The 14,135-nt window shown below is 40.5% G+C and overlaps 1 protein-coding gene across 1 annotated transcript in view; it reads left to right on the top strand.

Moving 5' to 3' along the window:
- Positions 1 to 14,135, top strand: part of LOC122806689 (rootletin-like) — a 552,836-nt gene that overhangs the window by 190,748 nt on the left and 347,953 nt on the right. The window lies entirely within an intron of this gene.

The raw sequence follows: 14,135 nt of genomic DNA on the forward strand, positions 1-14,135 counted from the left end.
ATTCCGGATACTGGCTAAGGCTCTTGCCACCCCTATAGTGCCTTTTTTAGGCAAGGTTCAAATGACAAATTCACCACCATAACAGGTACAAGCAAACAAAATCTGAGTGTAATGCTACTCAATGCTAGAAGTCTAAACCTCAAAATGCACTCACTCAAGGCACTCCTTAAAATGAAGAACATCGATATCTGTGCAGTGACAGAGACCTGGTTCAAAGCTCCAGAGAGCACCCCTGCATTACCAGGCTATAATCCATACCACACCTTTTGGCCACCTAACCCAGAACGAAGCACTAAAGGTGGAAGCATGTCCATATTCATTAAGGATATCCACACCTCCAGGCTAGTTGCACAGCATAATGCATCCAAGATTATCCAAGTGCAACTAACTCTGGGCAAGACCGCAATCCAAATTGTAGCTTGCTACAGACCCCCCACTATGCCCCAGGATTCCCAATCCTCATTTCTTGATACACTGGAAAGTATTAGGGCACAACCCAACACCCTAATAATTGGCGATTTCAACTACCCCACCGTTAACTGGGAAAACTACTCATGTACCAACTCTTTTGCTCAACATTTTCTGGAATTCATAAATTCCAATGCCTTGGATCAACTTATTAACACCCCCACCAGGGGCAGCAATATCCTAAACCTGGTCATTACCAACATGGGCAACCAGTGTTCCACACCAGAGGTCAATTCCTTGTTAGTCAGATCTGACCACAAGCTAATCGCCCTAGACATCCACATCCCGCCTCCACCCCCAGTTAGGGAAACCACCATAAAAAACTTCTCCAAAGCCAACTTCACACTTCTTAAGACAGAAGTGGCAAACTTCATGACACCCATGCAGACGGACAATAGAGGTACGACTGCTGAATCCTCACAAATGCACTTTGTAAGCACTTACACGAGTGCATGGATCATGCTATCCCTAATAGAACCAAGATGCTCTCCTCCAAAAAAAGGAAGCCAATCTGGTGGTCCTCTGCCATAAACAAACTCTACAACAGAAGAAAGAAACTGTTGCAAAAAAGAGTAAAATCCCATGGCTGGAGGAACTCCCTGATCAACCTCAGTAAGAAGCTGAGATCCCTCATAAAATCCTCCAAAGCTAGTTACAAAAACAAAATTACCACTGACTCTAAAGACAACCGCAAAGCATTATATAGCTATGTCAAGAATCTCAATGGCAACACTCAGATCTGCTCTGAGTTACAGCACAATGGCACTAAATATACAGAACCAACTGATATTGCCAACATCCTGGCAGATAGGTTCAGTGCTAACTTTACCCCCCCCTCACCCCCTAGAGGCCCCATCTCTATACCAGAAGAATGCAAAGTTCCTGTAATCACGGCTGCACAGGTAAAAAACATACTCTCCAAAGCCAAGAACACAGCATCCATGGGACCTGACAATATCCCAGACTATATTCTACATGAAATACAGAATGAACTGGCACCCTACCTAAGTACCATGTTCAATCATAGCCTCATCTCAGGCTTTGTGCCCACTGAATGGTGCACCATGACGGTTATCCCACTCCACAAAGGGGGAGCCACGACAGACCCCGGGAACTACCGCCCCATTAGCCTGATGAGCCTGGTCTGCAAGGCCATGGAACTTATCATTATGGAACTCATAAACAAAGACATTGGTAATCTCCAAATTCTGGACCCTACCCAGTTCAGATTTGTAAAAGGCAGATCATGTCTCCTAAACCTGACTGACTTCTTTGAAGCAGTCACTAAAGCCGTAGATGAGGGTAAAGTGGTTCACACAGCTTATCTAGATCTTGCCAAGGCTTTTGACACCATCCCCCACTCTGGAATTATAGATAATCTCACTAAACTAGGTATAAATCCCTATGTCACAAGATGGATTGCCAACTGGCTCATGGACAGAACCCACACTGTAAAAGTAGCGGACTCCTAATTAGACTTCAGACCAGTGACAAGTGGAGTACCACAGGGTTCAGTCCTGGGTCCTCTCCTGTTTGGTATCTACTTCTCTGAAGTACAAGCTAACACAGAAGGACTTTGTCTAACAAAGTTTGCATATGACTGCAATCTAGGAGCCATAATTGAAACTCCTAACGATGTGGACATAATACAAAAGGGCTTCACTGAGACAGATACCTGGTGTCAAAGCCATGGCCTGAAGCTCAATGCCAAAAAGTGTATTGTCATCCCCTTTGGTAAAAACTCTGTACCCATGAACTACCACATAGCTGGTAGTCTACTTAATGCCATAAATGTGATGAGACCTTGGGACGCAGGTGGACAGTAGTCTCTCCTTTGATAATCACATTGCCACAGTGGTCAGGAAATCCTTCTACGTGGCTCACCTCATCACAAAAGGTTTCTCATCCAGAAAAAAAGAGGTCATTGTTCCCCTCTACTCATCACTCATTAGACCCATTATAGAGTACAACACCCCTTTTGGTATGTACCTCACAAGACATCTACAACAACTGGAAAGGCCACAGAAATACCTCACAAAGAGGATTACTGGCCTCAAACAGATGCCCTATACAGACCATCTCAAAAAAAACTGCAGCTTTACTCCATCGCATATTGCCTACTCAGAGACGATCTCTGCCTTAACATACAAAGCTATGTCAAACCTAGAGCTGTTGGACATGCTCCACTTAAAGAAATACCAGTCCCTCCGGGCTACATGCTCTAGGGACCTAAACCTTGTCACCACTATAAACAGAACATGCTGGAGGGATAGATTCCTGTCCCAGAGGCTTCCCATACTCTGAAACAGACTACCTACCTATGTCAAACAGAGCTCCTCATTAGCTCTCTTCAAGAAAAATCTTGGTGATTGGATGGGAAATAGGAAATTCACCCCAGGGATCACTTCTGTGGCTCTGCTCAACAGGGGCACAGGAAAATAATTTTCTTGGGTGACGAAAACCAGGGTACATTTTTGACTAGGCTTATATAGGCCCTAGGGCCAATAGCCTAGTACCTACCTATGAACCTAATTAGTCCCTATTAAAAAGTGATTTAGTAACAATAACCTCCAGTACTATTTAAAAATAGCATTTAAAAATAGCAAAGCCAATATAAACAAAATCAATATAAGCAACACACCAGTTCCTAAAAATATAAATTAATGTTAATATGTTGAAAGCTTAAAAATGCATATACCCTATTTTACATGGTAATTACGGGTCTATATTAGAACATCGAAGTTTCAAAACTTCGAATGTTCAAATATTGACCCCTTATTCAGAGAAAGCTGAAAACATCGAACATACCGAACAACAAATTTTTTCCTAGGGAAAAAATTTGCTGTTCCAAAACACATAGACGCAACACAAGCACAACAAACAAACAGCAATCCATACACATACACCTAAAATCATACACTTAACCCTACAGTAAACTATACACACACCACTAACTATCCACTTACCTTAACCCAAACCCTAACCCTAAGGTCTGTCTCTATCGCACACTCACCTCACCCGCGCCCTAACTCTAACTCGCCTTCCCCGCCCTGACCCTCACGTCCACACAGTTGCACACATAACTAACCTGTGCCCTAACCCTAACTCACCTAACCCACCCTAACCCTCACATCCACACAATCACACAAATACCTAACCCATACCCTAACCCTAACTAACCTAACCCGCACTCAATCGCACACTTACCTGAGCCCGACCCGTAACTTTCCACCACAGCCCTGAAAATACCGAAGCAACAGAAACGGACAACTGAATTCTTTCCCTAGGAAAAAAATTGGTTTTCTGTTGCTTCGATATTTTCAGCTTTTGCTGAATAGGGGTCGATATTAGAACATTCGAAGTTTTGAAACTTCGATGTTCTAATATGGACCCGGTAATTACATACCCAGTTTAATGTAAATACGTGAATAAAACCCCCTTCATCTACTTATACTTTTCAGTTTCAAAACACAAGCTAGGAATATATTTCTTTAATCCCTGGGTGTTGACAGAAATCCAGTCTGAGTTGCCACATACGTTCGCATTCTTCTAGCTGCAAACTTAGTAGACCCCATCTATAATTATCATGTGTTGATACCTGATCTATAACTCTAAATTTAAAAAAATGGAGGGGGTATTCACTGCAGTGTTTAGCCAAGGCATTCTCTATTCAGTGTTTGCCTATAGCATACACGTGTTCATAGATGCGCTCCCTCAATTTACGATCGGTTTTACTGATGTAGAAGACTGTGCACCCCTGACACTGTGCAAAATAAACTATGGACTTGGAGTTACAGTTGTATTTCTGTGTAGTTGTGTATTTCCTGTTCCTCACTTCAAACTTTTTCCCTATGTCAATGTATTTACAGTAACTACAAGACTCACAATGGAACATGCCTGGGTTCCTACTTATCACTGACGCCTGGCCCTCGATCCAGTTTTTAAGGTTCCTACCCCTTTTATAGGTGGTCATTGGTCTATCTCCTACTTTATCCATTATATCTCTATCAGTGGCTAGTAAACGGCAATTCTTCCATAATATTTTTTGTATCTCTTTAGAAGAAGAATTAAAAGTAGTGATAAAACTAAGTGCAAATCTGGATTCAATATTGGAAGAGTTGGTCTTGCCTGGACTCTCTATTCTTGGACTACAGGGGATGAATTCCTCCTGTGCTGTTTGTGTTCTATTTGTAGTCCTTCCTCTATTCAATATAGGTTGGTAAACCCCTTTTTCATGTTTTGTTTGAACTTCCATGACAACTTCACTTAGGAAACCTAATGGGTACCCTCTATGTTCGAACATTTGTATCAAGGTATCACATTCTTCCTTAAAATCCCCTTCATAAGTAATCATTCTTGCCGCCCTCACCAGTTGCCCCTTAACAATAGATTTCTTCTGGTAATGAGGGTGTAAACTGGTGAAGTACAAGAATTAATGTGAGGTTGTACTTTTCCGGTATATACAGTGCCAAAATATACCAGAAAAATACCTACTCAAATTCATTCTTGCACTTCACCAGTTTACAGTGGAGGCTACTGTGAGCCATTTTTGTTTGACACTAGAGTTTTCATTTTTAATCTGAAGTTTAGCAGGTCAGATCCTCAACCCGCTTCACCAGCAAATACCTATGCCCATTTTTGTCAACAATAGTCAATGTGGTCACATCACCTACATACAATTTGTACACCATCAATTGGTTAGTCCTGACACAGGATTCGGTCTGTGATCCATGTTCTGCTATTAAGAGGATACGGAGCACTACAATTGATGCTCAAAGGGGTTTGTCTATATAACTCTTCCCCCAATAGGCTCCATCTAGAGTCTATGATGCTGCACACTTCATTTCTTCACAATTTTGTCTTAAACTTTCACCTTCAAGAATTTCCAGATCTTCACACACGCAAATTCCATGCCCTGTCTAACCATTTACTCACCATCCTCTCTTAGTATGTCATCTACTCTTTGTTCCATAAACCTTCCTACTGCACTTGACAGCCCTTCCTTGCTCATGTTTTCCAAAACATTATATCTCCCAAAATGAGGCATCAACCAACTTAATTCTTCACCAGACATAACCGACCCATGCTAATATGCCACTTTTTACTCTTAAACACAAATGTGAATCTCAAAAACTCTTACAATGTTGTGCCACTCGTACATGTTTAAAAAAATAAAAAATGGGGGAAATCCTGTCACATGGATCAATTAGATGTGTCTGTTCAAATACCCTATCTAACTTCACCATTTGATTTATCCAACAGTTTTCATATAATCCCTACCATCTTGGGATATTTATTCTTCCTCAGATATTCACCTCACCACTTCATCCATCTTACTTCCTCACCTCCTCCCACCAAAAAATTCTCTGGATAAAATTGTAATCCTGAATCTTCCTCATATGTTAAAAAATGTTGAACACCCCTGGAAACATTTGCTGTACATCCATTACTGCTGTTAATCCCTTCCCGACGCAGTAAATATTATATTCCTCTCTACAGCAGCACGCCCATTAAACAAAACCAAAATGGGAGATAGCAGATTCATATCCTTCTCCTGCCTTACTGAGTTGGAGGCCATTATTTATTGCAATGCTAATCATTAGACAAACATAATCTACTCTTATCATCTTTAGAAAAGCCTCACTCCCACATATGTGCTTCAGAACATCAACAATGCCTACCTAACCATGTAAAACACTTTCTGCAAATTAAAACTACACCTACCACCTTTGCTCCCCAATTCAGCAAAATTGACTAATGAGCTTCATTGATCAGCAAGTGACCTTCCTTCCTTCCAGAGACCTAGCCTGCACAAGCAAAATAATGCATGGCCAACCATCTCTAGCCTGGCTGCTAACAACAACCAAATATTTCTACAATGACATTACACAGTGAGACTGATCTAAAATCAGCCATGTTCTCTGGGTTACCATTTCCTTTCAGCAACACCAGCACTGTAGTTTTTCAGTTACCTCAGCTAAATGTGGCTCTTCAAAGCCTAGTTAAACATATCATTAGACTTTAAACCATCTCTATAACCACTGTCTTAAAAATCCAATAGGAGCCTATCCTGTCCCCTACCCTAACCCCATTCATATACTAAATACGACTTTATCCTGTCTCTGGACCTAAGCTGTAATTTAACCATTTCCATTTCACTCTGCCCTGCCACTGCCCCCTATGATCTACAGCTCACCATTCTCTTCTTCCAGTTCCCTGTATAGATCCCTCCATTTCCATTTCACTCTGCCCTGCCACTGCCCCTTCATGATCTACAGCTCACCATTCTCTTCTTCCAGTTCCCTGTATAGATCCCTCCATTTCCATTTCACTCTGCCCTGCCACTGCCCCTCCATGATCTACAGCTCACCATTCCCTTCTTCCAGTTCCCTGTATAGATCCCTCCATTTCCATTTCACTCTGCCATGCCACTGCCCCCTATGATCTACAGCTCACCATTCCCTTCTTCCAGTTCCCTGTATAGATCCCTCCATTTCCATTTCACTCTGCCCTGCCACTGCCCCCTATGATCTACAGCTCACCATTCTCTTCTTCCAGTTCCCTGTATAGATCCCTCCATTTCCATTTCACTCTGCCCTGCCACTGCCCCCTATGATCTACAGCTCACCATTCTCTTCTTCCAGTTCCCTGTATAGATCCCTCCATTTTCATTTCACTCTGCCCTGCCACTGCCCCCTATGATCTACAGCTCACCATTCTCTTCTTCCATTTCCCTGTATAGATCCCTCCATTTCCCTCTCACTCTGCCCTGCCACTGCCCCCTATGATCTACAGCTCACCATTCTCTTCTTCCAGTTCCCTGAATAGATCCCTCCATTTCCATTTCACTCTGCCCTGCCACTGCCCCTCCATGATCTACAGCTCTCCATTCTCTTCTTCCAGTTCCCTGTATAGATCCCTGTAGTACGTCAGTGAAACAGCCCATATTTTATCAGTTCTATTATGCCTCTCATTCACTTTCCTGTTCTTTGCACTAATACCCGTCTCCTTTCACGGATCTTTAATCCATCACGCTATTAATTTCACTTCTATTTCCCTATTAGCCACTTACTTGGTGCCTGTTGTCTCCAGCTGTGCATCTACATTTTGCTGTCTTTCTTGTTTTTCCCCTGTAACTTCTTTATACACTGCCTGGTCACCTCAGCACACCTGAAAGTACTCTACTACTGCTATATCTCCTTTACCCTCCCCAACTTCTCATCCCTCTAGTTATTATAATCCCCAGTGTGGGTCAATATACTCCCCCTCTGTCAGTGCCTGTCTTTCTGTACCTTTAAACCAAACCATTCTGTCCTCCTACTGACATTTTCAAGATTCCAGCTCTACTGCATTCTTCCTCCTGCCTCCAATCCAGTTTTACTAAAGTATAGTCAATTATACTACATTGCGCAGTCCTCATATTCCCATTGTCACTACCCATATCCCAATCCATCAAAAACCTACCCAAGCTACTAGACACCTTACAGTCATCCCTTATTAATGTGAACCCTCGCTGTTCTCTCGTTTGTCCCTCCAAGTAACTGCCAACACTTCCCTTGAGACCCATACAAATCCATCTGGCAAGCCCTATGGATGCCATAGCACCAAACAGCCTGCCCAGAGCAAGATCTAGTCCTATACTGAAATCCCTTCCACAATATCCCTGTCCATCATAATTTCTTTAAGTCTTTATCTGGCTTTGTTGAACAGATAGATCAATGCAACCCATAGCGGTGAAGCCCTAAATATGACCCAGATGACTCAGGTTCAGTTTGAACCTGGGCATGGGAGGATGCAATGATGGGGGAAGAACATTATAAGACAATGTCTGCTCACTTTTTTTTGGGGGGGAGAGGGTATGTGAAAGGCTAGTGGTGCACCTAAGGCTGAGACCTCTGTTGGACACCTGGGTTTGCTTCATGGTCTAGATAGGGTGGCTCTTCTGTAATACCAGGAAGATGCATTCTTCATGATACAACTGCAGTCCAGCTTATGTCACATCATCCAGTTAAGGGGATATTAGGGCTCAACAAGAAAGGCCCATGGCAGTATAAATGATGCTGCACCCAGATAACTTTCATCCCTTTTCTTCCCTCTCAAAGTCAATAAGGTGTGTTCATTCTACAAACACAGTGGGCCTTGCAGACTTCCAATCAAAATAGGTTATACTGGACATAGCAGGCACAGATCTTGAGAATACTGGGAGGCAACAAATGCCCGGTTGGCATAGGGCCCCCAAAAAGTATTGCAAAATCCTAAATAAACCCTAAAATAGTCCAGCTGCTGCAACTGATTCTGTACACCAGCCCCAGAGCAAGCCACTCACCACTCTTCTATATCTCAACAGGACCAGTCTCTCTTACCCTCCTTCCAAACTTCTCTAAGTCTTTCATTTAATTTTCGTATACAGCAACATCGTAACCCTTCTCTTCCATCCTGTTAATACATGCCACGTCCCCTGACTTCTGCAAACCAGCCATTGGACCTTCTGCAGTGTAATTACGTCTGCTATCTCCATCCCCATTCCCTGTGATGTTCTCAAACTCTCTTCAGGATTGTTCAGGCTCCCTAATATTCCCTGTAACCACACATAGTGCATTCTGGATTCTCTTCCTCATTGCCACGAGCACCATGCCAAAGTGACCACTGCAAATCATGCTAACATTATGTCACTCTAATTACTTCCATAGGTCCTTCTACCCAACCCTCTGTATCTACATTACTCTTACCCTGATCCATCAGATCTCCCCAACCCTCTAACATAATGGCCTGTTATCGCTGCTTGCAACTACATCTCAACTTGCCAAAATTCACCTCATCATTCCCATTGTAATTGCATCCCTACCTCACCCACACCAGTCCCAAATCATCCTCCCAGCTCCATTTCATTATTGTCCTGTCCTCTTTTGCTTTACAGTCCCTTAACCTTCCCTCTTCCAAAAATCACCCTCACAGACACAGACTAACACCACCCCTTGATTCTACAATGGATCATTATCAACTTCCAAACATCTGCTTTCCCACAATGAACAAATGACCCTGTGCATTTTGTTCCTTGAAGATGAATTTGCCACCCCAATTCATCTTTCTTTCCCATTTCTCTCTGATTTTTTTCACACGTTAAATCATTTCCACCCCAGCATTATATCTACATTATATATTATTACATTATATCTACAATGTTATAAGTTCAACCCACCACCTCTCTGCCTGGAACAGGCAGTCTGCACCCAGACACCCCTATCCATTATCAGCCTTATGGACATACAATCCTCTCTATGTAAGTATAAATAATGAGGAAATACAAAGAACTATTGCAAACACACAGTTTGAGTAAAATTCTAAAGCTGTTACATAGAACGTTCTAACATAACCTGACTAGATTTTGCCGATAATTACAGAGTCCTAGCTACAATAATAATGTATAAATAAATTAATGAATAAAGGTATGAAAATATAGCAGTCATGCTGCAGATATTAGAAATATCAAAAATGAATGCTAAGAAGACTAGAATTAGAAATTACAATAATAACGGTACTGGTACTGATAGAGACACTAATCGTTTTGTTACAATTAAATATTGACGGGTACTGCATTTCCAACCAACATCACTTGATAGCATGTGAAAGTGAAAGAGATAACACTCAGCAAACTTGGAACTTAAATTGAGCACATGTAGTACTAATAGACAAAGATTTATGTAAATGCATAAATTTACTTAAATATTTGCCAAAAATCCTGTCTCATTACTATAACTTCAAACAGGCAATTTGCGTATCTCATGCTAGTTGCTCCCTCTACGCAATAAGCTAGATGTATGTGCTGCCTACTTCTCAAATGTACTTCCAAGCTCTGAAGAGAGGATTTCCATTACTCTTCCCCTAAACCACTCCACTTCAAGAGCAAAGAGCGCCACTATCATAACTTTCTTCGTTCTTATCCTCAGAAACATCCAAACTTATATAACTATCATCCACTACTTTACATCTTAACTTACACAAACTGACACTTTTCTCGTCCAATCTATAATTCATTAATTTCTTTTAGCAGGCTAGATTCTAAAACAATTTACACTTTACGCTTTACTTTGTTTTTCTTTACAGCAAGCGCTAGCAACTGAGAAAGCTCCTAGAAACAGTGGAACGATGACTATTGGTAAGATGCTGCTGAAAGCTGCTGCATTTGCTGACAAATACAAATTTCAACCTCTTAGCGCCAGAAATCTGGGCAAAGCCAAAAATAAAGGGGGACAAAAATCCAAATTCATAGACAGAATATTGCTCTTTTACATTTAAAAAGTTGCTAGAAAAACATACAATGTTATTAGTTGTGGATTTTATGAAAAATATGAAATCACAAGTCTGTCATTATTTAATGACTGCAATCCTTAATAGAAAACCACGACTTCTATGTGGAGCATATCAAAAATGCAATGGAAAACATTACAAAAAATGAGTGGTATGCTAGTAATTGTGGCATCAGGAACTAAAAACGCCTGATGACTCCCTGATCTCATTTTAGTTTGTATGTAAAATTAAAAAGGAAATTGTAGTTTCCAGTTGCCGATTGTACTCTGGTGCACTTTGAATTGATTATAATTAAGTAAAGCAAGGTCAGCAACAGGAAACTATAATTATGTTTTAAATTCAGACTATAAACTAGGAAAAAAAAAATTCTTCACATGGATTTATTACTTGATAAAGAGCCCCACTCCTATGAATGTACCAGTGCCATCTTTAATATATTTTCTTTTCTAAAATGAGTATGAAGTTTATCGCAACCGATTTGAGCACTGTTCGTTCTAGTAGGGAAGTGAAAACAATCCTGGAAATGTCAGAAAACAATCTAGAAATACCATGGGTAGGATTGTTAAAACGTCATGAATGATGTCACGAAAAGGGAGGTGATTAGCTAAATGAGTGACTATTTCAGCTTTGGTCCAAAGCAGAAATGTGATTTTAGAAACAAGATAATACCAATAACCAAAAACCGGACAATGGAAGCACTGCACATAGAAATGTTTTAATCACAGAACCATACCTCTCAACTGTCCCTGATTTTGACTCAAATTTTAGCTCTGTCTCTCTTAATCCCTCCTAAAACTAGTGACTTTTGGAGGAAAGGTGGTGAATTACACTTAATGAATAATGACAATAATTAAGAGTTATAGACTTCTTTTACTTCAGAAAATGTGTATTAATTCATATGCTTTGATTATGTCAATGTTTCAAGTTAATAGCATTAATATTTTAAAAGTGTCCCTGATTGTCCCTGATTTTTTCTTGACTTGTCCCTGATTCTGTTGAAATTTGTCCCCAATTGGTTGAGAGGTCTGCACAGAACATTAACGCTGAATTTGCATAAGGCATTTCCGTCCAAGTATCCCTCAGAGTTCTTCAGACATAATGTAAAACACTTCTAATTACATACGTTCATACATTTCCCCTTAATTGATTGATAAGTTGATTAGTGTCTTAAAAACATACAACTATTTAATGTTAAAGCTGTAAAAATGAATTAAATATAATATACAAAATATGTAAAGAACCACCACAATTCATTAAAATATATATATATATATATATATATAATATTGCAATTATATCAAATAAATACTATGCGTTGTCATTTATTTTAAAAAATAAATGAATAAATAAATAAGTATAATAAACAACTAACAATTAATGCATCAACAGGACAAAAATAAGAATATAAAAATTAAAATATATATATAAGTATATATACGCACCACAAATATCAGGTTTATGAAAGGGCCACATCTATAATTTGGCAGATCTAAGCTTTAACAAAGGTAAAATTGAAATAAAATCATTAAGCCCTGGGGTTCTATTAGCTTCCAGGGTTATCTGCCATAAGGTTTTCCTGAACTCCAATTTGGTTTCCCAGGGACCCCCTCTTACCTCTTTCGAGAACATTTCAGTAACTGAAAAAAAGAATTGTGCATTACTACACTCTAATGTGTGTTTATACAGGGCATGTGTACTATTCTTCTTTCTCACATCATTAAGATGTTCACATATTCTGCGTTTTAGTTGCCTTTTGGTTTTACTTACATAAATGACATTGCAGGATCCACATGTAACTAAATAAACTAATCCCTGTGAATGACAGTTGCAATAATTTTTGTTGTATATAGTCTTGTGTCTTGCCTGTAGGTATACTTCTTCCCCTTGTAATATAGGGGAAGAAGGTTAGTTTGCTGTTATTTTTTGTATTTCTGTATTGCCTTTCTATATTTTGAATACTGTAGTTTGTTTTCTTTACCTTGTGTTTTGCTTGCATTCTGTTTTAACAGCATATTAAAACTTCAAAAGTGACCACAGCTCTCTCTGTTCTGAGTCAGGCAGAATTTTTTCCCTCCCTCCCACCCATTTAAGTTGTCTTGTTAAATACCACTGTCTTTCTAGTTGCCCGCCTCTTATGTTAATCTGACCATATATCTCATTTCTCTCTACTTTCACTGGCTTATGTGAGTAATCACAAAACCATCAGTTTTGAAATCCCACCCCTTCAATTATTTAAATTTATTGGCCATCCTACAGTATTTCATAGTACCAAAATACAAACGTAACCACCCCTTTCAGTCCATCTTGCTGTTTTAAAAATAGTAACTCTCCACTAAACCTTAACTTTTTAAACAGGTAAAACTCAAGTTACCTACTTTCATATCTAACTTCTCTAGTGCACACTGCAGAGTGCATTCTTTTCAATCTTACCTTTAAGCATCCCTGTTACTAGCACTTTCTCTAATACCTGAAAAGATCATCTCTACTTGACTCCAAGTAGACTTTTCTCTATCTGTTAAACCTAGCACTTGCTCCTACAGTACTTATTACCTTGATACGGCACTCTTATAGATAGCACCCCAAAAGGCAAACCCCATTTCTCGGTCACCCACGTCCCCGGAATCTCTTTTAAAGTTTTTGTCTAGTCCTTCTAGCATGTCGAGGGATCAGTTGCTAGTGTCCTCTCCTGCTCAGCTGGTGAACCTGGGAATATTGAGGCAATGTTACAATTGCCTCATGTACACAGACAACCCTCTCCTCCTCCCACAAAACACAAATACATGCGAGAGATGCAACTATATGGCCAAACTGGAGGCTGAGCTCTCTCAACATAGGACTGGCAAGACCAGTCAGGAGGAGAAGGTTACCACACACACTATAGACCCAGTCTCACATAGTACCATCACAACCTCAAATCATACACATAAACACACAAAGACATACTCGCGGCTCTGATCAAAAATCTACCAAAACAGCAGAGGCCACCAAAGCAGACACCCAAACAACCACCACCTCAGAACACAACACCTGCAACACATAGACCTCACAGTCAGAGTGTCAAACAGTCACAGCCCTTAAGGCCAAACACAATGCCAGACACACTAGTCATTGGTGACTCCATAGTCAGACACACTGGCGTCCCGCTCACCAGACTGAGTAAGGAGAAGGTCACAGTAAGCTGCCTGTCGGGCGCTAGAATCCGCCACATAACACAAGCACTCAGGTCTCTCAACAGCAGGTACAAATACGACTCAGTCATTGTCCACGCTGGTGTAAACGACCTGAGACGTACCTCCTTGGACTACATGAAAAGAGACATTGAGGAGCTCTCTGATTATGTAGCCCAGGCAGGTATGACC

Source organism: Protopterus annectens, chromosome 7.part0 (assembly GCF_019279795.1).
Source record: "Protopterus annectens isolate FY-2018-M chromosome 7.part0, PAN1.0, whole genome shotgun sequence".
NCBI lineage: Eukaryota > Metazoa > Chordata > Ceratodontiformes > Protopteridae > Protopterus > Protopterus annectens.